Raw genomic sequence first — 24,144 nt, 5'->3', positions numbered from 1 at the left:
TAAATAGATAAATAAAAAGAACACCCCAGGCACTGAGCAGAGGAAGCCTTGAGGAGAAGGTTGATTTAAAAAAGAAAAAAGAAGAAGACTGGGTACATTTTCCCACAGAAACAGTGGCTCCCAGTCCAGCCAAAAAAACCCAAAAGCCACTTTAGGTCATAGAGCAATAATGATATCAGGTTGAACTTAGGGAATAAGAATTCTCTGATCTGAAGCTTAAGAGATGCAGGAAGGTGAAATGAGAACTTTTTCCTCAATTTCTCAGCAGAGGAAATTGAGGAAGAAATGGATGACCCTCAACCTAGGATTGGAATGAAAACTGACCTTTTCCAGTCCTATGGCCACTGCTGAGTTTTCCAAATTTGTTGGGATATTGAGTGTAGCACTTTAAGAGCATCATCTTTCAGGATTTGAAATAGCTCAACTGGAATGCCATCACCTCCACTAGCTTTGTTCATAGTGATGCTTTCTAAGGTCCACTTGACTTCACATTCCAGGATGTCTGACTCTAGGTGAGTGATCACACCATCGTGATTATTTTGGTTGTGAAGATCTTTTTTGTACAGTTCTTCTGTGTATTCTTGCCACCTCTTCTTAATATCTTCTGCTTCTGTTAGGTCCATACCATTTCTGTCCTTTATCGAGCCCATCTTTGCATGAATTGTTCCCTTGGTATCTCTAATTTTCTTGAAGAGATCTCTGCTGCTGCTGCTAAGTCGCTTCAGTTGTGTCCGACTCTGTGCGACCCTAGAGACGGCAGCCCACCAGGCTCCCCCGTCCCTGGGATTCTCCAGGCAAGAACACGGGAGTGGGTTGCCATTTCCTTCTCCAATGCATGAAAGTGAAAAGTGAAACTGAAGTCGCTCAGTCGTGTCCGACTCTTAGCGACCCCATGGACTGCAGCCTACCAGGCTCCTCCGTCCACGGGATTTGCCAGTCAAGAGTACTGGAGTGGGGTGCCATTGCCTTCTCTGGAAGAGATCTCTAGTATTTCCCATTCTGTTGTTTTCCTCTATTTCTTTGCATTGATCACTGAGGAAGGCTTTCTTATCTCTCCTGCTATTCTCTGGAACTCTGCATTCAGATGCTTTTATCTTTTCTTTTCTCCTTTGCTTTTTGGTTCTCTTCTTTTCACAGCTTTGTAAGGCCTCCCCAGACAGCCATTTTTCTTTTCTGCATTTCTTTTCCATGGGGATGGTCTTGATCCCTGTCTCCTGTACAATGTCACGAACTTCCGTCCATAGTTCATCAGGCACTCAATCTATCAGATCTAGTCCTTTAAATCTATTTCTTACTTCCACTGTGTAGTCATAAGGGATTGATTTAGGTCATACCTGAATGGTCTAGTGGTTTTCCCTACTTTCTTCAATTTAAGTCTGAATTTGGCAATAAGGAGTTCAGGATCTGAGCCAAAAGCTGAGCGCCAAAGAATTGATGCTTTTGAACTGTGGTGGAGAAGACTCTTGAGTGTCCCTTGGACTGCAAGGAGATCCAACAAGTCCATCCTAAAGGAAATCAGTCCTGGGTGTTCATTGGAAGGAATGATGCTAAAGCTGAAACTCCAATACTGTGGCCACCTCATGCGAAGAGTTGACTCATTGGAAAAGATCCTGATGCTGGGAGGGGTTGGGGGCAGGAGGAGAAGGAGACGACAGAGGATGAGATGGCTGGATGACATCACTGACTCGATGGACATGAGTCTGAGTGAACTCCGGGAGTTGGTGATGGACAGGGAGGCCTGGCGTGCTGCGATTCATGGGGTCGCAAAGAGTCGGACACAACGAGCGACTGAACTGAACTGAACTAACCTGGGATATCTTCCCACATTCTTTGGCCCTCTCTGGATCCTTATCCTAGTCTCCTAGTTCTCAGGATCCCAGTTCTGTCGCAAGTCTCCCAGGCTGCTGCCTCACTCAGCTCCCCCTCCACCCCCAGCTCTCCATGCTTCAGTACACCTGAGCTCCCCCCGCCCATGACCCAGCACCCATCCCCTCAGTAAAGCCAAGTCCAGGTGGGGCTAGAATGACGGGCATCTCATCAAAGCAACTGCTGTGAATGAATTCTCGATGATGCCCCTGTTTTTAAATGGGTATCTTAGATATTAAAAACATTCTTTTCTGTGCAATTTCAGGCAGTGACAGATAATTTCAAAATACAGGTTATATGCAGGAAGATTTTGGTGACTACTGAAGCCATTAGAACAGATACGCTTGTTCTACCAAATGGGAGTATATCCCAAATGGTACCTCCTTCCCACAGATGCTCCCCTCCTCTATTTCTCAATCACAGATTATATGCTTCATATTGTTTTTCAAATTGTTTTTAAAGATTTTTAAATAGTTTTTATTTTGAGAAATTGTTATTCTTTTGAGAAAATGAATGAAAGCAACCATACCTTTTACAGATGGTGACTTCAGCCATGAAATTAAAAGATGTCTGCTCCTTAGAAGAAAAGCTATGACAAAATTAGACAGTGTTTTAAAAAGCAGAGACATCACTTTGCTGACAAATGTCCATATAATCAAAGCTATGGTTTTTCCAGGAGGCGTGTACGGATGTGAGAGCTGGACCATAAAGATGAATGAGTGTCAAAAAATGCTTTTGAACTGTGGCGCTGGAGAAGACTCTTGGACAGAAAGGAGATCCAACCAGTCAATCCTAAAGGAATCAACCCTGAATACTCATCGGAAGGACTGATGCTAAAGCTGAAGCTCCAAAACTTTGACCACCTGATACAAAGAGCCGACTCACTGGAAAGGACCCTGATTCTGGGAAAGATTGAAGGCAGGAGGAGAAGGGGACAACAGAGGATGAGATGGCTGGATGGCATCACTGACTCGATGGACATGAGTTTGAGCAAGCTCCTGGAAATGGTGAAGGACAGGGAAGCCTGGCGTGCTGCAGTCCATGGGATTGCAAAGAGTCGGACACGACTTAGCGACCAAAAAACAACCACCACCAACCCCGAGAAAAGCACATGTGGTAGGACTCCATTCAAATAAAATTCTAGAAAAAGCAAACTAATCTATAGTTACAGAAAGCAAATCAATGTTTGCCCAAGTCCATGGCAGGAAGGAGAAATGGATTCAAAAGGGCTTGAAGAAACTGTTGGAGGTGATGTAAATATTCATTGTGGTCATGTGGCAATGGTTTCATGGGTGTATATGTCTGTCAAAATTGATCACATTGTACACTTTAAATAAGTGCAGTTTAGTGTACATCATTTGTACCTCAATAAAGTTGTAAAAAAAAGAGAAAATGCAAGAAGACTAACATGTATGCACACATATATTTTTCCTCTCAGAACTGACCCTTATTAACAGTTTATCATATTTGCCTCAGTAGCATTTATATAAAATAAATTAAATAAAACAGATAATAGTTGTTCCCAGCCAAGCTCTTTTTCTTCAGCCCAGTCCCTGGAAACAACTATCATGGATTTAGTGTATATCCCAACCATCTGTAGTAATTTTACATGTATATAGAAAGAAGAAAGAAGAAAGTGAAGTCACTCAGTCGTGTCCGACTCTTTGCGACCCCATGGACTGTAGCCTACTAGGCTCCTCTGTCCATGGAATTTTCCAGGCAAGAGTACTGAGTGGGTTGCCATTTCCTTCTCCAGGGGACCTTCCTGACCCAGGGATCAAACCTGGGTCTCCTGCGTTGCAGGCAGATGCTTTACCATCTGAGCCACCAGGGAAGTCTTACATGTATACATTTATCTTTAAGTAACATATATTGTGTTTCAAAATTCATGTAAATGAATGCATGTTTTATGCCACACTTTCCTTTTTATTACATGTCATGAGTTGACATTACACAAAGATATTTTATACATGGATATATTATGGTATATATAGGTACAGTCCATTCTTTCGGCATGCATGTGTGCTAAGTCGCTTCAGTCGTGTCTGACTCTTTGCAACCCTATGGATTGTAGCCCACCAGGCTCCTCTGTCCATGGGATTCTTCAGGCAGGAATACTGGAGTAGGTTGCCGTGCCCTCCTCGAGGGGATCTTCCTGATGCGGGGATTGAACCCGTGTCTCCTGTGGCTCCTGCACTGCAGGTGGACTGTTTACTGCTGAGCCACCAGGAAAGTCCCCTATTCCTTCTAATGGCTATTATAAGGGTTCATATCATAATACACTAGAATATTAGGATATTATGATAAAATTCATATCACAATAATATGAATATGCCACATTTTATTTATCCATCCCCCCTTTGATAGGCATTTCAGGTTTTTTCCCTCAATTTTTCATCATTACAAGCAATAATAAGCTGCAAAGTTTTCAAAGCAAATCTCATGGTATTGGCAGTGGGAGTTACTAGGTAGTGGCTACCAGGTAAGTGGGCAGGTGGGTTTGTTGAGTTGGATGCTGGTAAAGAGGGAAGTCCTGCTTCAAGATCTGTGGTCTGCATAGAAATAGCTAAAGTTGGATATGACCCTGTCTCTGGATTGCAGCTGAACCAGGTGCCTCTGTGATGTACCTGCAGAGCTGGAGATGGTTCAGAGGGCAACTCCAGCGGCCCACCCACAGAGTTCACCTCTCAGTTGGACACACGAGGGACCCAAAACAGATGACCTTCTGTGACGCAGGTACAGCAAATGCCTTTGGCAACAAGCCGTGAGCAATTCAACTCCATCAGCTGCTGTTTAAATTCTTGAGGGTTTTCACATCAAATGAGTATCAGAAAATATATATTCACTGCCTCTACGTTACTGTGTGATATGAATGTACTAAGCCTGCCTTGTCTATAGTAATGTTCAGATCCTTGTGTTGTGCTTAACTTTTACTGTCTAGATTTGGTAAAATCTCAGTGTAGCTTGTTAAAGTCTCCACTATGACTGTGCTTCTAACAAATTTTGCTTCGTACGTCTTGATGCACTGTGATTCAACACATACAGATTCCCAAATCTTACATCTTTCTTGTAAACTTTACCTTTCATTATTATAAAATTACATCTCAAAAGTGTAAAGAGAACCTCTGAATTGATGCAGAAGAGTTCCCCTTCAGCTACTACTACTGAGAAACACTGGACAAATTATCATTATATATATATATATAACTGATAGAAAGAAAGGGAACTCTCCCTACTCTAGAAACAGAGAACTTAGAGGCTGAGCAGTAAGTAGGAACTAATGCCATCGCAGTGTGTTTGGACTAGCTAGGGATTTTAACAGCCTTGCAGTCAATAGGATGCTGTCTGGTGTGAGGAAGGAAGGCAACAGGAATTGAGCAATCTGCAAACTCTGAGTTCCTGAGAGCGAGGCTGCTGGTAAAAACAGGATCAGTAAGTCCCTGTGCCCTCAGGCTACAGGTGAAAAAAGAATTCATCCACAAAAACTTGAAACCATGCCTGTGTCAACACTGATGAGTTCTCAATTTTCGCTGTCAGACAGAAATACCATGCTGAGAAGAAACATAAAGGCGAGTTGAGAGCTGATGAGATCTCTGGGACTCCAGCAGAAGCAAACCGGCAGTCACAGTGAGAGGACAATCTAATGCCCCAGGCACACAGTTCTTCCCCCAAAGGGAAAAACCCTGCTGAAAATAAGCTCATAATAAAAATTAATCATAGGAGGAAACCACCCAGTGTCAGATCGTGAAATTAACAGGGGAAATAATGCCCCAAGAAATAGAGAAACTAGATCAATCTATCGATGACTACAAAGTGAGTATGCTTTAGATGACTTCAAAACGAAAGAAGGAATAGAATATATAATGGAAAACAGAAAATCATGGGAAAAGAAAAGGATCCCACATGCCTCAAGGCCAAAAATCTAAAACATGAAACAGAAGCAATACTGTAACAAATTCAATAAATCTGAGCACAGAGGCCTTTGGCAGCATGAATCTAACTTGTCTGTGCTCGGATTTAACTTTTTAAAAAACAGTCCATATCAGAAAAAGAGCTGTAAAAAAAAAAAAAAACACAAAGGACAAATTTTAAAAACAAAAACAGACAAAAACACAGAAGAGAAAAAAAAGGAAACGCACACACACAAAAGTAAAATAATAATGATAAAAGAATCATGAATGACAGAATCATAAATAACACAAACTATATCTGTCAAAATTATGGATGGGGTAAATAGGAAATGGGAAAGAGGCAATACTTGAAGGGATAATGCTTGAGAATTTTTTCCAATTTGACATAAAATGTACAGAGAAGTACACTGTATCAGAATATATTGGTATGTAACAAACCACCCTACACCTGGTAGGTTAAAACCACCACTGTTTACTTAAATCATAGTTCCGTGGATGAACACGTTGGACTTAGCTGTCCTGAGAGGTTATCCCCAAGTCTGTGGTCAGCAGGCAGTGGCCTCACTCACTTTAGCCAAAAGGAGAAATAAAGCAGAAGTGAAGGGGCTGAGCCCCAGCGGGCTCCCTGCGGAGAGCGCTGTTTCCCTTGGCAGCTTTCGGGCTGCAGACAAGTTAGACTCATGCTGCCCAAAGGCCTCTGTGCTCAGATTTAATGTTTTGCAGCTGGGTTTTGAAATGGGTTGCTGTGTAGCCTGTTCTCCCTTTGACATAGATTGTGACAGATGTTGACTTACTGGGAACAACCTCACTTCAAGAGAGAAGTCGGAGTCATTTTCATTAATGACTTGACATTTCCTTGCCTCTTTCGAAAGCTTGGCTTACTGTTAGTTTTACCTATGACTGCTTCACCCTCTGAATTTAGTTCAAAGTGTCTGCTGCTGCTGCTGCTGCTGCTAAGTCGCATCAGTCATGTCCAACTCTGTGCGACCCCATAGACGGCACCCAACAGGCTAATAAAAAACAAATCACACAAAAATCACGGGTTAGTGTTAAAATTTGCTCTGCTAGAACTGCAGTACAAGACTTTAGGGTGGCGGTGGTTATGGTTAATATTTAAACGAATCAACAAGAACTATATTTACACAATCAACAGATTGACGAATGGGCAAAGTAGGAAGATGAGACTAGATTGTGGGAAATATAAGCAAGCAGAAAAAATTGAAAATAATTGATTAACTGATAATTGATTAATTCAAAGGAGAAAACAAGAAAGTTTTCCTATTTGGGGCTTCCTACATCATGAATCTCTATTCTTCTCAGCACAGCAGTGGAAGTTAGAAAGTAATTTGTTTTTCCTAAATAAATTCCACACTAGAGTGTTTGATAAACAAACTCACAGGAAATAAGGAGATCTTATTAATCATCACTGCACACTAGAATGAGAGCAGCCCATTTACCTGTCCTGGAAACACCCTGTTCTGGAAAGGTCTCTCAGGTTAATAAAGTGAAAGTGAAAGTCGCTTAGTCCTGTCCGACTCTTTGCGACCCCATAGACTATACAGTCCACGGAATTCTCCAGACCAGAATACTAGAGTGGGTAGCCATTCCCTTCTCCAGAGGATTTTCCCAACCCAGGGATAGAAACCAGGTCTCCTACATTGCAGGTGGATTCTTTACCAGCTGAGCCACCAGGGAAGCCCAAGAATACTAGAGTGGGTAGCCTATCCCTCCTTCTCTAGCAGAGCTTCCCAACTCAGAAATCGAACTGGGGTCTCCTGGATTGCAGGCAGATTCTTTACCAACTGAGCTATCAGGGAAGCCCCTTGGGTAGATAATCCACACCCAATTGTTCTACTCAAGATACACGAGATATTGGGAGAAAAAAAAAAGAGAGAGAGAGAGGCAAGAGAAAAAAGTGTCCCTTGTCCTAGGAGACTCCTAACTGAATCATTTAGGGCCTGAAAGCAGGGACAGAGAGTGAACGGTTCCAGGGGAGGGGGCAGTGACCGGGAATCACTGTAGGCTTCCAAGGTACCTGTTCCAGATATTCAGCCTGCATGCCCTGCGGAGTGCCCCTGGACTCGTCACACCAGATGTCCAGATATATGGGTTTGAGAATTTGGTCGGGATCAACATGAGGTGCCAGGGAAGGGAGGGGGTTTCTCCTGCTGCCGGGCAGTCATTCTTGGTTGTAATGATTCTCGGTGGGCGGCACACCTGCGCCTTTGCTCTGGTTAGTCTGTGGATCTGGTGTCCCCCTTAGCCGTCTCAGATGCTGAAGTCTCCCCTTTGCTTTAATAATGGCCAATCTCTAGCCATACCACCAACATCCTCCACACCTTATTCTCCAGTAGGGGACAAGAATGCCCAAAGTGAACAAGATATACAAAATGTGAGGGCAAAGTAGGCAGACTCAGAGCTGGAGCAAGAGTGTGACTTTCTGAGATTTTGGTCAAGTAATCTCTTCTACAGAGCCCTTGCTGATTCTAGAACCTGATCACTGCTGTTCCCTACTTTGTGTTAAGATACTGAGGACCAAGAAGGCAGTGGCACCCAGACAGGTCTGACATGGCCAGAGATTCAGATAAGCTGCTTCCATCTTGACTCTGATGAACACTAGAGCTTCTCCTATCTGTTCCTTCTTCCATATCTGAGTCTGTCCTGTCCTAAGTCGCTTCAGTTGTGTCTGACTCTTTTTGACCCTAAGGACTGTAGCCAGTCCATGGGATTCTCCAGGCAAGAACACTGGATGGATTGCCATGCCCTCCTCCAGGGGATCTTCCCAACCCAGGGATCAAACCCAGGTCTCCTGCATTGCAGGTAGATTCTCTACCATTTGAATCACCAGGGAAGCCCAAGAATACTGGAGTGGGTAGCCTATCCCCTTTCCAGGGGAACTTCCTGACCCAGGTATTGAACTGGGGTCTCCTGTATTGCAGGCAGATTGTTTTTACCAGCTGAGCTACCAGGGAAGCCCCCTGACTGAGTCTACCTCAACTCAATTACAATTCCCAACCTGTCTTTGAACAGGCCATTTGGAACAGTGCTCTTTCCCAGCTCCGCCATGCTTCCTGCTCTTGGCATTCAATCCAGCTGCATCCATGTACCCTGCACCGTTGGTTCTCCAAGGCCTCCAGGGTGGGCTCTCCTGGCATAACCCTACACAAGCTAATTAAGGAGGGAGGCATTTACTCTTCCAACATGAAAAAAGTCATGGAAGAATTCCAGTTATAAGCTGGTAGAGAAAAGATAGTTTTCCCCCTTTACCTCTCAGCAACTAAGATGAGAAATAGAAACACACAGTTTTCTGATGAAATCACTAGGCTCTCCTCTTCTCAAATCACAATATGTAAAGACAGAGAATGACTGGAAGATTCCGGCCTGAGCAAAGTAGAGAAAGGTGCCTAACTCCGAAGCAAGTAAGAGGAAGTAGAACAACGCCAGGAATAATGAACACTCCAAAGACCAGAAGAAAAAAATAAAAACCTATAAATAACACCCTTAGACAAGAAGAGAAAGTACATTCAGGAAATGTACTTAGTACATTGAGTATCTTGATACTAAAGAAAACAAAAGATAGTAAAGAAAACAAATAATTGGAAAATAAGAATGAACTCTTGGAAATTAAGAATAAGAGATCTGAAATTTGGAAAATGGATAGAAAAGTGTGATGATAAAGTTGAAAGTCTCCCAGAAAGTAGAACAAAAAGATAAAGATATGAACAATAGAAGAGAAAAGACAGGGAAATTAGGAGCTTGATCCTGAAGGTCCAATATTTGACTAATACAAGCTCCAGAAAAGGAAATTTGGAAAGATTTGAAAAGAAGACATAAAACTTCCTCTAACTGAAAATCTTGACTCCCTCAGTGGAAAGGGTCCCCCAAGCGCCAGCGAACAGAAACTATACCAAGTCATAGTATGTCCATTGCCAGAGCCAAAAAACCACCCTGGGACAGACCCTCTGAGGAGGACCAAGAGGCAGTGATACGTACAAGAGATTTACTGGGGGAAATGCCTGTGAAGGATAAACAGATAGAGAGCAAGAATAGACGGGCAGAGCCTTCAGATCACAATGCAGGTCTGATACCTATGAAAGGAGAGGGGAAAGACAGACTTGAGCAGGAAAAGCTTCAGACCCCAGAACAGTTCTGCAAAGGTCTCAGCCAGGCCAAAGAGGAGTCTCTGAACCCAAGGCTGTTCATGAAAGGAGCTCCACCTCAGGTAGGCCAAGGCTCACTTTAGTTGCTGTTGCAGTTTAGTCGCTCAGTTGTGCCCAACTCTTTTGGGACCCCATGGACTGTAGCCACCAGTCTCCTCTGTCCATGGGATTTCCCAGGCAAGAATACTGGAGTGGGTTGCCATTTCTTTCTCCAGGGCATCTTCCCAACTCAGGGATCGAACCCATGTCTCATGCCTGGCAGGCAGATTCTTTACCACTGAGCCACCAGGGAAGCCCAGCCTCACTCTAGTACCTTCACCTTATTCAGTTATCAGCTGGAAGCCACCTGAGGGAAGGACGGCTGCTTTGTTCACAAGGCATTGAATACAGAGATGCGGCAGCTGGGCTATCAGTTAACTCTGATTTACACAGCAGATTATCTTTAAGGGATACCTAAACAGTGAACTGTTATGGCTGCCACCGTCTGTTTCTTGCCCTTTACAGGCCAAATGCCCCATGGTTCCTACTGGTCTCTCTTCCAGAGGAAAAATTTAGAAAAGGGAAGTTATGGGAAGACCTACAGCCCCTGATGCTGACATTTGTCTCGAGGTCACGAATAGGATCCATTCTCTTCTACCTACACCATCCGATCTAAATTTCCCTCCCCCTCAGTTATCAATTCTGCAGCTTTTTGGTGGCTTACTTAGTGAGATGTCCCAGACTTTCATTCTAGAGGGGTCTTAGTAATCACATTCTTTTCAGGCAGAACTTGTTGCCCGTATCTGTTCAAAAATTGAGCAAGGATGGAGAAGAGGTGCCCACGAGGATCACCTGGGATCCAAAGACATTTCCTCCTTGCCCCCATTGTATAAAAAGCGGCTCCAACTTCTACGGACCAAAGTCAATGATCTCTGCCTAGTTGAGGATTCACTTCACCTGCTGGTCCCGGGTTACAAGGCATCCAAAATGCCCTGGTCGCAGCTATAGCAAGTGGCTCAGTGGGACCCTTGCTGTATTTCCTGTTAAGAGTGCACTGCATTTGGGTAGCAGGACCTCTAACACAGAGCTGCAGAGACAAGAAACACCGAGCTCCCCAGTGGGCTGTTGGGACTGACGATACCTGGTATGTCTCCTGCTTCCACCCCTTGGTTCCCAGACCCGCACAGTCTTCCCACCGAGGATGCATATCATATAGAGGACCTGATGTAATGTGCACAATGCCTCCTGAGGGTTGTAACCCTACCCTTTCCAGGTACAGCTGTCTCCAAGCTGGAGTTACACCTGTGCCCTAGTGACCATTCCAGCGCTTTATGAAGCTTGCTCCTTCTAGGTGATACAACATGTGATATGATCAGTGGAGTCCATGGTCATGAGCCTCCTCTCACAACTCCTTTGGTATGAAGTGGATCTGATAGCTGACATTACGCTGTGTGTGATTTCATGACTTGTTGCCGCTGTTCAGTCACTAAGTCATGTCCGACTCTTTGTGACCCCATGGACTGCAGCACGCCAGGCTTGCCTGTCCATCACCAACTCCTGGAGCTTACTCAAACTCATGTCCATCGAGTCGGTGATGCCATCCAACCATCTCATCCTCTGCTGTCCCCTTCTCCTCCTGCCTTCAACCTTTCCCAGCATCAGGGTATTTTCCATCGAGTCAGTTCTTCTCATCAGGTGGCCAAAGTATTGGAGTTTCAGCTTCAACATCAGTCCTTCCAATGACTATTCAGGATTAATTGCCTTTAGGACAGACTGGTTGGATCTCCTTACAGTCCAAGCGATTCTCAAAAGTCTTCTCCAACACTACAGTTCAAAAGCATCAATTCTTTGGTGTTCAGCTTTCTTAATAGTCCAACTCTCACATCCATACATGACTACTGGAAAAACCATAGCTTTGACTAAATGGACCTTTGTTGGCAAAGTAATGTCTTTGCTTTCTAATATGCTGTCTAGGTTGGTCATAGTTTTTCTTCCAAAGAGCAAGCATCTTTTAATTTCATGGCTGTAATCACCATCTGCAGTGATTTTGGAGCCCCCCAAAATGAAGTCTCTCACTGTTTCCACTGTTTCCCCATTTGTTTGCCATGAACTGATGGGACTGGATGCCATGATCTTCGTTTTCTGAATGTTGAGTTTTAAGCCAACTTTTCCACTCTCCTCTTTCACTTTCATCAAGAGGCTCTTTAGTTCTTCTCTTTCTGCCATAAGGGTGGTGTCATCTGCATATCTGAGGTTATTGATATTTCTCCCGGCAGTCTTGATTCCCACTTGTGCTTCTATCTCCCAGAGTTTCCTAAATTCATGTCCTTTGAGTTGGTGACAAGCAATCTGTAAGTCCTCAGACAGTGGTGCCTGCTGGAGCTCAGTGAGGAGCAGTGGCAAACCTCCAGTCAGCACAGGCATGAGGACAGACTGCTGAGCCCCCCAGGACAGAGGGGCCGATGCAGCTGACTCACCACCAAGCCGCCAGCTGAAGGTGATAAAGCTATTCTCCAACTCAGATAGTCCTGGACTCTATTTCATCTACATTTTCCTTGAAAACTGGCTGGTTCACCTAGGAATTCATTTCTTTCTTGCACGTCTATTATCTGTAGCTACATACCACGAGTTCACCCTTCCATCATTTTCTCTGTAGATTTCTCAGCACAAATCCAAATATTTTTAGGTGAATATTTCAAATTACCAAACATTCATGAACCATTTCCTTCCTACATAACACAGATCTAGATTTTATTTCCAGCCTCTTATTAGGCTTCTGTTGCCTACCATTCAGTCCCCAAACCAATGCTACTTATTTTTTGCTCCTCTTCTGTCTATATCCTACTGCTGATACCAATTCCTAACACCAACAGATACCAATCCCTGACACCAAAAGCCACTGCCACAAAATGCTATATGACAAACATCCAAAAACTCAGTGGCTTAAAATAACAGCAATTTATTGTCATTGATCTGTGAATCAGCTGAGGGTTGGCAGATCTCCGCTAGGCTCAGCTGGGCAGCTTTGCTGATTTAGGCTGAACTTGGCCAGGACTGACTGGCTTTGTTCCATCTATTAGAACCAGTGGGCTAGTCATCAGCGTGTTCTGCTGCTTCTGATGACAAAGCGTGAGAACGAAAGCTCAATCACATAAGTGCTTTTCAAATTCTGCTTGCAACAGTCTGCTAATATCCCGTCAGCCAAAGTAAGCCACATAGCCAAGCTTAGAATCCAACAGCTGGGAAACACAGTCCACTCACCTGAGTGGGAGGGAAAGAGAGAACTTTTTTATATATATATAATATATATATATATTATGAATATATATATATTCATGAATATATATATATGTGAATATATCTGAGCAATAATCTAATCAACCGCTTATGCTATTGTGGATTCTTAGACCATCTCTAAAGGGGAAAAATTTTCAAGGTACGAAGGATTGATTGGGAATTGGAATTCCCAGAACTTCTCAAGAGTAATACCAGAAGCTAAATATATATATGTGTGTGTGTGTGTGTGTGTGTGTGCGCGTGCGCACGCGTGCATGTGTGTATATATATATATAATAGAATGCCTTCCAAATTATGATTTGAAATGACTTTAAACCTACAGGTCTAGATTCATTTAAACTATCAGTTAGTTATAAGGCTAGAATAAAGACTTTTGAGACATTCAGAGTCTCAGTTAATTTACCTCCCAAATAACCTTCCTCAGGAAGCTATTGGAGAATAAGACCCACCAAAAGGAGAGGGTCTAAACCAAGAAAGAGGATGAGGAGGCATGCAGGAAGTAGGAAACCCAACATGGGAGAGAGAGATGAAGAAGATGTCCAGTTGACAGCACATGGAAATTCCATCCTGCCACACACAGAGCTACAAGAGCAATCTTTAGCAGAAGAATACCGGGCTCCCTGGCTGTCTGCAGTGCAGGGAACTGAACTGTGAACTCATCTAAAATGCTATTGTAAAGAATGGGAACACTCAAGTATCAGATCAGATCAGATTGGTCGCTCAGTCGTGTCCAACTCTTTGCGACCCCATGAATCGCAGCACGCCAGGCCTCCCTGTCCATCACTCAAGTATACACACAACAGAAAGCTAAGAAAAGAAAAAGTGCCACACTTACCAACTTTTGGAAAGTAAAAAAGATGCCTATGAGAAGAAACATAATCATAGTTCACTATGGTTCAGCTATAAACAATATTTCATATTAATTTAGTCATAAAATTATAGTAAAACTGTATTGGAAAATGAGAAGAAGAAAGCAATATCCTTCTCTACCATAATAAAACGTTACTAGATGTTATCCAACATTGATAAACCTGGAGAAGGCAATATAAAATGTTTTTAGCAATATGTAAGAAATGTACTGACTCTGGAAAGAGGAATTAGAAAATATGAAGTGTGAGTCATGGAATTGCCATTTTTTGTTGCAAGTCTTCTATCAATATTTGACAATTTTGTAAAAATGTATGCATATATTATTCTGATAAATTTTGAAAGGTCTAAGGAAAACTAATACAATAAGCCATTTAACACCAGGGGGAGAACAAATTTCATCCATTTTGTCATTTATTGAATAATCATTGATGCTTGGTTTCAGATGCCAGAATAAAGATTAACACCACACTATGTTTAGTAATTACAAAACAGGTTTTCATATATTAGTCTTGTGATTTAATTTTCACAACTCTATGGGGCTGAGAAAGAAGCAGATTTATCATGATATTAATAAATCTTAAGCTTCAAGACCCTTTGCTGAATGGACCCCTTCCTAACTCTGGTAAGGGGCCCAAGTGATATATTCATACACACACAAAAAGATCTTTTGTTAATATGATGGTTTCTTTACACTTCACTTCCAAAGCATTGTACTTCCCTTATATGTCCATGGGCATCTTTTCTAAATAAATACACATTTTGTACCCACCCAATTTGTATTCACAATTTTGTATTCTTTTGTTTAAAAACGGTCCCCCAAAGAGGCTAAACTTCAAGGCCCATAGAATCAGAATTCAGCCCTGGGTAAGTGCTATCTATCTCATTTTACAAACTGATGAACGAGTTTCAGTGACTTTGCCCACGTTTGCATCTCTGGACCTAAATTCAGATATTTGAATGTACAAATCCATTTTCTTTCCACTACTCCAAAATGCATCTCTAGATGGTGGAAGAAAGGTTAAGAGACATCAGCTCCTTTCTAGGAAAATCATTCCTGGAACATGGATGGAAAGGAGGCAGTCCCATGTCATTAGGATTCAGGCGGTGGTGGTCTGGGTAACAGGTGGAAAGATACGAAAGGAAAGTTCACTGGAGACAAATCATGATGACACGTAATTTTCTCTTCAGTTGGCTCGGCCTAGTGTGTGGAGGGCAATTACACTAAGATGTCACCCATGAGACACAATCTACCTGGAGTAGAAAGAAGCCATCTCCTTTTTCCAGATCTCTCTTATTTCAACATGGCCTCTGGGAACAGATCTTGCATCTCCCTAATACATCTCTAGCTGGTGGGAAGAGCTTGAGGGACAGGTTGGAGTCAGAGGTCAGGAAATCAAGGCTCCCAAAATTGGAAGAGACGCCTGGTGCCACTTAGTTCAACTCAATAAGAGGAGGCGGAGCTTAGCGAGAGGCAGCACATGGGGTGGTTAAGAGTACAACTTTGTGCAAGTTTTTTAATCCCTATGCCTCAGTGTATTCATTAGCAAACTAAAGATAACAAAATGAGACCCTATTCCCTCATCTACAATTCAGAATCTATAAATCTAAAATTATTTCAAAGGATTTCCCTGGTAGTCCAACGGCTAAGACTCTGCGCTCCGAATGTAGGAAGCCCAGGTTCGATCCCTGGCCAGGGAACTTGTCTCACATGCCGCAACTAAAGATCCCAAATGCCCCAACTAAGACCTGGCAAAGCCAAATGAATACATAAATAAATACATTTTTAAATAAATAATGTTGAGAAAATAATGTCAAAACCTATTTCATGAGAAGAGCTGACCTGAATTCATTTGGCAGCAAAATCTAACCCATTGATGTATGTATTCCATTTAACGTTAAATTCACATGCCTTATCACAGAAATATTAATGTATTTGATAGTTCCATGGGGGTGTTTTCTAACACCAGATAGATGTGCCATGCACCTTTATATTAAGCCTTTAGAATAAGAGTCTATGAATCTAAAGTGCCTATCTAAAAGGCTGCCATTGGGGATTAAATTAGTAAGAGAGGAAAGGTGCTCAGAATGGTACGTGGCACAAAATAAATGCTCTAAACAGGTTTTCTGTTGTTACTAGGAACACCCTCTGTAAGTATATTCCTAAGAGATGTTATCTGGCCTTTATCTGACTCTCAGGGAGGAGAACACACTTCTTTACGAGACAATCTAGTTTAAATGCTGGATATTTCGAATCTAATCTACTCTTAGAATTTATAAGATAAGGATCTTATAAAACTAAATTTGCCTTTCTCTAATTTCTCACAGTTAGCTTTCAGTACCGCTTTTGCAGATAGCTACTGCGTCTCCCCAGGTTTTTTTTTTCTCCATGGTTAGTTCTTCATATATTGCTCCCAGACCAATCTCTTCACTCTCCCCTTGACACACTCCTATTTGCCAATATGTTCTTTCAAATGCAGTACCCCCAATAAAACCCAGAGGTCCAAATGGGTTCTGCTCAGCATAGAATTCAGTCCATATTTTTTTCTGTGCTCCAGAGTGTGAAAAACAACTGCATCTCAGTGTGAAAACAGAAGTGAGATGGGAGGAGATTTGGAAAAACACAACCAAGGCCATCACAGAATTTCATTAGAAAAACATACCAAAAAAAAAAAATCAATTTCAAAGCAATTTTTTCCTGGTTTCCCTGAACTAAGATGGAAAACAGTGAGCAGCCTAGGCTGATCAAAATGCAAGAGTCAAACAATATAGAAGGAAGATGGGTGATGTTATACCAATTCATTTACTGTGAAATACTACAGACAGTAATGCTGGAGCCCAGGTGAAGGTCATGGACCGTATCCCACAGTCCAAGAAAAACGAATGATGTTCCAACAGAAGGAAAATAAGAACAAAGCTAAATAAAACTCTGACAAGTATCAGAACTGATTTACAGTGAATTACTAAGAAACAGGAGGACACTGCTCCCTCCAGTAGGCACAGCCAGACCCCTCCTCATCTCTGGCCTTGACCCCCTCTGGTTAAAGACAACCTGAGCAAATAAACCCACTGGAGAGGAAGAAATCCATTTCTTGGGGTAGGCAATGTGATCACTCAAGCTGTGAAGGAAACAGTGAGAAAACATTCTTCTCTTGAGTGGCCACCTTAGCCACCTGCAGTGTGAACCCAGAATTCTAGATTTCTTTGGAGTCTTGGTAAAGAGCCCCTAAGAGGCTGGCGGACACATGGGGATTCATTATTATATTCTTTCTATGTTGTGTATGTTTAACATTTTCCATAATAAAATACTTTGAAACACTCTCAAGCATTTGTAACTTTTTAAAAGAATGGCAACAGTCTAATAGTTGACTCTGTTCTTTTCCCTGTAATACCGAAGACAGTTTTAAAATCTGAAGGCACCTTCACTAATAAACTGTCAGGAGGATGTTAGTAATTTTTTATGGGAACCATATATACAGTTTTCCCTGTCTGAAGCCCAGCCTTGGAGCTACCTCCAAGCAGAAAGCCTCTGTGATCGTAGCCCTTGCTCCATTTGTTTTCCATTTCTCAGGGATCACAACTCTTCTCCAATGTTTCAAAACATTTCCTATATTTTGTTTAGTTTTCTACTTGCTTAGGTTCAAAAGGTAATTCCAGAACTGGCTCACTCCCTCATGGCTGGAAGCAGCTCTTGCAAAGTTCTTCAAATAACTCAGCTTAAGTGTCAGGTCAGGGCAAACATCCTGTCGTTAGGATGCTGTCCTCCAGAATACTGTATATGTACAGCATGCACATATGTACATACTCTATGGTATGTCCACAGTGTCCAGCAACACTGGTCCAGGATTAGCAGAAAACAGGCCCCCAACTCACCATCACCCCTTTTAATCTAGCTAAAATTTGCATTTCCCATTACCATAATTCTTTTATATAAATTTCTGTAGAATTAATCATCCTGTGTTCAGGTAGGAGAATTCTTTCCCTAGGGAAAATAGTAGGCCTTCCACTGAACTTGAGACTTCCACTTGTTAACTTTGGCCTCATGGCAGTAGGCTAGCAAGCAAAGAAAGGTGTTCTTATACTGGCAAGAGTAACTGACTGATTATTTAAGAGCAGACTTAGCCCTTCATGGAGCATAAAGAGGAGTATATCTGGAACACAGAGATTCACTGGGATATCAGCTGATGATTCTGTGATCAGTGATGATGAAATGAGCAATTGCAACAATCATGGCCTTACAAAATGAAGGCCAGACACTTCTAGAGGCCCAGACACTTCACAGACAAGGGTTTCAGTCATCCATTCAAGAAAACAATGAAAGCCAGTCAAAGAACCAGATGAGCATAAGGGAAATACAGACAGACCGTAGGAAGGGAGATGACAAAGATTAATTATGGACTTGGGACAAGTTTCAGCGACAGGGAATGTAACTTCTTCTATTAACCTTGTATTAAATCTCTGTGCTGGCCAAAGTTTGAAGGCGACTGGACAGAATGGATTTAATGCAGAACTGATACGCATGTAAGGACAAAGGTTGAACTCTACTGGGAATACACTGTGGTTTCAAAATATGTCCACAAGTTCTTTGATGCTCCTTCCTTCAAAAGATGAAGCCTAATCCCCTTCCCCTTGAGTATGGACTGTACTTAGTTACTCACTTCTAAGGAACAGAATGAGGTGGAAGTGACTGTGTAACTTCTGGGACTAGGTCATAAAAGGCTGTATGCCACTCTTTCTCTCTCATCACCCACTGGAGGAAGCCAGATGCCATGTTGTAACAACACTCAAGCTTCTTATCCTCATCCATCAGTGGGCAGACAGAAGCAACAACTACAATCCCACAGCCTCCAGAACAAAAACCATGATCACAGAAAGCAAAATGATCACATGGATCACAGCCTTGTGTAATTCAATGAAGCTATGAGCCATGCCGTGCAGGGTCCCCCACGACAGATGGGGCATAGTGGAGAGTTCTGACAAAACGTGGTCCACTGGAGAAGGGAATGGCAAACCACTCCAGTATTCTTGCCTTGAGCACCCCATGAACAGTATGAAAAGGCGAAAAGGCATGACACTGAAAGATGAGCCTCACAGGTTGGAAGGTATCCAATATGCTATTGAGGAAGAGCAGAGAAATAGCTCCAGAAAGAATGAAGAGGCTGAGCCAAAGCAGAAATGATGCTCTGTGGTGGATGTCTGGTGGTGAAAGTAAAGTCTGATGCTGCAGAGAACAATATTGCACAGCAACCGGTTTGCTCATCTATCCTTCTCTAAATATGCTGATCTTAGTATTTGCTGCTGTAGGTAACAGTCCTACCCAAGTCTGGCTGTGGATGGATATTCTCACTGAGTAAGTTTTTAGGAATGGAATTGCTGGGTCATAGACATGTATGTTTAGTTTTATGTGAAATGGTCAGATTGTTTTTAAGTGGCTGTCCCCATTTTATGCTTCTATCAATAATTTATGAGAGCTCCAATGACTCCACATTCTCAGCAACATCTGCAGCTGCCAGTCTCTGTAATTTAGCCATCTCAGTGGTCATTGAGGGGTGTCTCATTGAGACATGAATTTGAATTCCCCTGATCACTAGTGATATTGAGCACTTTTTCATAACATGACATTCTTCCAGTGGCTTTTCTGCCTTCCCTGTTTCACTGTCCCATTCTTCAATCCTGGTGAAAGTGTTAGCTGCTCAGTTGTGTTTGACTCTTTGCGACCCTGTGGACTGTAGCCCACCAGGCTCCCCTGCCAAAGGGATTCTCTGGGCAAGAATACTGGAGTGGGTTGCCATGCCCTCCTCCAGGGGATCTTCCTGACCTAGGGATCGAATTCGGGTCTCCAGCATTGCAGGCAGATTCTTTACCATCTGAGCCACCAGGGAAGCCCTCATTCCTGGTATCTAGTATCATTTCTCAGACTACCTGTTTGTGACCCTTCATCTTGGCTTTCCTTTAGGAATACACAGGCTAAGACAGCAGAGAAAGCTGGAGAACTGAGACAGTACGGCTTTCTCCCCTCCCCCATGCCTGGGAAAACAGCGAAGGTGATGCTTGTCTATTGTGGCTATGCTCACCCCTCCGAGATTAGCTTCCATCTGATGTCCAGGGGAGGGGAAGGGGGTGAAAATGCACCTCTGACTGGGAGTATTCTATAAGCCCACGTGCAGTCACTATATCCTTCACAATTACAGAAATCTTCTGTCTTTTGACTCTCGGTTGTCCTTGTTAGAGTCACTAAGATGGTCATTCCCGCTCCCCAGTTTAAACACAGAGGATACTGGTCTAAGGACCAGGCAGAGCAATGGCTTAGAAAATGAAATTCTTCTTTCATTCGTCACCTGAACTTCACATAAGACCCAGCTCAGCCCCGCTAAGGTGGACACCATCCCTCCTCTGCACCCGGAGCACCCTGAAGCACTGCATGACTCGCCAGCATGCAGACCCAAGAGGACAAATTTGAGAGGGAAATCCAACCACTCTCCCCTTCAGTTGGCCCTACATTCGTGTTCTGCCCCAGGATCTGGGTCTTCCCACCGCCACAAAAAACATCTTCAAGCTTAACTGAGGATTCAAGACTTAGATACAGAACTACCATGTAGAAGAGTGCCTCTCTATATATGCATTCAGTAATTTGGGTTGAATAAAATAATGAATGTACAAATGAATAGATGCATACTTAAGTAACAGTTAAAATGTGCGTGCATCCTCAGCTGTGTCTGACTCTGCGACCCTGTGGACTATAGTCTGCCAGGCTCTTTCTGTCCATGGCATTTCCCAGGCAAGAATGCGGGAGCGGGCTGCCATTCTCTCAACCAGGGGTTCCTCCTGACCCAGAGAGCAAACTCGCGTCTCCTGTGTCTTCTGCATTGGCAGGCGATCACCACTGAGCCACCACAGTTCAAACAGAGTGTGGCAAACGCACACACACACACACACACACACTGAGTGACACAAAACGCAAGCTCCGTGGGGAGGTCCGAGGGTGAGAAGAGGGAACACGTTTCTCCAGCCAGCCGCCTGGTCTGGGGGTAACCAGGCCCGCAGCCTCCTGCTGCCCTGTCCCGGAGACCTGCCTGGTGCTGGAGGAGGAGCAAGGAACACAGGCGACGGCAGCCAGAGGTGGTGGCATCCAGGAGGCCAGCACGCTCTCCCTGCCCCAGGTCCAGGGGAGGGGTGCGCCCTAGGACCCTTCGAGCTGTGACCACACTGCCCAGGTCCCAGACCCTAAGGGTCCCAGCCACAAAGCCGCCGAAACCGAGCAGGAAGAGACGCCCCCTCATGGAGGGCCTGGAAGCAGCCTCTGCCCGGGAGGCAGCGGACAGCCGCTTGGAAAGGCTCTCGGAGTGCAGAGCTGTGAGGCCCTGCTGGGGAGAAGGCGCTCGGGGCCTGTGGCAGAGGCTGGGGTGTCAGGTTGTGGCGGGGTTGCAGGCCAAGGGAGTGATAACAGGAAAAGATACTGTTTTCTCAGTAGCAGCAGAAGAGGTGATGGAGGCGGAGCAAGCGGCGGAGGGAAGAGGAGACGGAGGCGGAGAAGCCGCTAGTGCAGACATGGACGTGTCCAAGCAGAGGTGTGCTGTAAGGGTAAAATGCACACTGGACTCCAAAGACGAGGAAAAAAGACTGTAGAACAACTCAGTTTTTATATTGATTACATGTTGAAATACTACTTTTGATATATACCTTAATACTATCTTTGATATATGGTATGAAATCAAATATAATTAAAATTTTTTAATATGAAAGAAATCAGTGTGTAGGAACAGGCATGAAAGATTTATGGGAGTTGAACAATCTGAACTGAGCCTTGAAGGGTAAGTAGGATTTACCTAAGCTGGTGGGAGAAAAGGGAAACAGCCAATAAGAGAGGCTCTAGGGGTCGCTAAGAGTTGGGCATGACTAAGAGACTTCACTTTCACTTTTCACTTTCATGCATTGGAGAAGGAAATGGCACCCTACTCCAGTGTTCTTGCCTGGAGAATCCCAGGGACGGAGGAGCCTGGTGGGCTGCTGTCTGTGGGGTCACACAGAGTCGGACACGACTGAAGCGACTTAGCAGCAGCCTGTATAGACGTGAATTCTTTCTGATGACTCTATTCAAAGCTGAAATTAACCTTCACTGCAGTACTGAAAAAGATCAGGGAGGCTGGAATCTGAAGACATAGGTTAAAAAAACCTCTTCCACCACTGATTAGTGTTGGACAAATGACTTAATGAATCTGAGACCCCAATTGCTCATTCAAAAACAGGTATCAAAAAAAATCTATCTTACAAGCTCTGAAAAGTGAAAGTGAAAGTGAAGTCGCTCAGTCGTGTCTGACTCTTTGCCACCCGTGGACTGTAGCCCACCAAGCTCTTCTGTCCATGGGATTCTCCAGGCAAGAATACTGGAGTGGGTTGCCATTTCCTTCTCCAGGGGATCTTCCCGATCCAGGGATCAAACCCAGGTCTCCCACATTGCAGGCAGACGCTTTAACCTCTGCACCACCAGGGAAGCCCAAGCTCTAATGATACTTAAATGAGATAGTATGTTAAAGAGCTTTGTTATAAAGCACCTTGAAATATATCATTCTCACTTTTTCTCCAGTATTTTTGTATTGGCACATCTTCCCAACAATTTACTTCACAAGACTTGTGTTTCTTATTCAATGCCTGTGTGTGGTCAGAGATGCACACTCTCACTCAATTGTGCCTGACTCTTTGCAGCCCCATAGACTATAGCCTGCCAGGCTCCTCTACCCATGGGATTTCCCAGGGAAGAATACTGGAGTGGGTTGCCATTTCCTCCTCAGGGAGTCTTCCCGACTCAGTGATCAAACCTGTGTCTCTTGTGTATCCTACATCGCAGGCAGACACTTTACCACTCCACCACCCGGGAGGGTTGTATATTTTAGTATTTTCAAATGCTTCTCTTCTGCATACACATCTCTTCCACAGATACCAGACTCTTCTAGTTGACTCTGGGGTACAGAGGGCAGGGTATTTGCAGAATAAAATGGTATTTCCCATCCTCCTAATATTCCAGCACCATCTACCCAGTTGAACTGTCCTTATAACATTCCCTTGCTAGATAAATCTGTGAGCCTTGTCTACTTTACCTTTCAAATACCTCTCATTTCTCTTGCTGCCACCCAAGTTCTAACTTTTATCTTTGCCTGAACTACTGCAGTAACCTCCTAGATGCCACTAAATCCCCGACTTTAGCCCGGCTCTCTACATTCCATTCTTTACAGCCAGAGTGATTTTCTGATATCAGGGAAAAGCGTTCGGTCTTGCAGCACTTAGTGTGTTCTTATCTAAAAGTTGGGTTGCTGTAGTTGTGGCCCTTTCCTAGGTTCAGGGAGTTCTCTTCTGTTCCAAGACGGCTGAGAGCTTCTATGATGACCAGGTGTTGAATCCTGTCAAATGCTCTTGATATGGTAAGTTACGGGAACCCAGTCTGAATGGGAGGTAGAACTAGAAGAACAGGGGAAGATGGCATTCTCTGAAATAATTGGATGCATCATGGCTGGTAGAAGGGGGTCAACTAGAGGCCATCTCACAGTCCCTGTTGCCTCCATGATTTAAAGGCAACCAGGTACGTTGCCTCGTACAAAGGCACAGCACATCCTTCAAAACTACAGATTCTATCTTAGTCTGTGGGTGACAGCTGATCCATTCTCTACGACCACTATCTCAGGATGCCCCTAGAGAAGTTCCGGTTGGTATCCAGTCCCTCTGCCTGGCTGTCCTTCAACAAATAGCGATTGTGACATCTCCAACGTGAAACTGTGGAGGCAGATTACCTACTATTCACAAGCTAGCTTGTAATTAGCTATTGAGCTCAGGAGCCAAATCCCAATGCAAATCTGTTCATCAGAGGACAATTAATTAAACTTGACTTTCTCATTAGCCAACTATAGTTTCCCTAACCTTTTATTCAGGCCATGGATTCCATGTGGTGAATGTCACCTTATGATTTGTCATGATCACTCATCTCATTTTATTTTCTCATAGTACTTGATACTACTTAAAATGACATCTCTTGATTTTGCAGAATGATGAGCTTGAAGGACAAAACACTGGTT

General features: G+C 43.5%; 1 long non-coding RNA gene across 1 annotated transcript in view; it reads right to left on the bottom strand.

Annotated features, from left to right (window-relative positions):
- Window positions 1–24,144, bottom strand: part of LOC133255587 (uncharacterized) — a 56,782-nt gene that overhangs the window by 8,278 nt on the left and 24,360 nt on the right. The gene's annotated exons all lie outside the window — the stretch shown is intronic.

The sequence above is a fragment of the Bos javanicus genome, chromosome 10 (genome assembly GCF_032452875.1).
Source record: "Bos javanicus breed banteng chromosome 10, ARS-OSU_banteng_1.0, whole genome shotgun sequence".
In the NCBI taxonomy this organism is placed as follows: Eukaryota; Metazoa; Chordata; class Mammalia; order Artiodactyla; family Bovidae; genus Bos; species Bos javanicus.
This window is presented reverse-complemented; position numbering and strand designations above follow the sequence as displayed.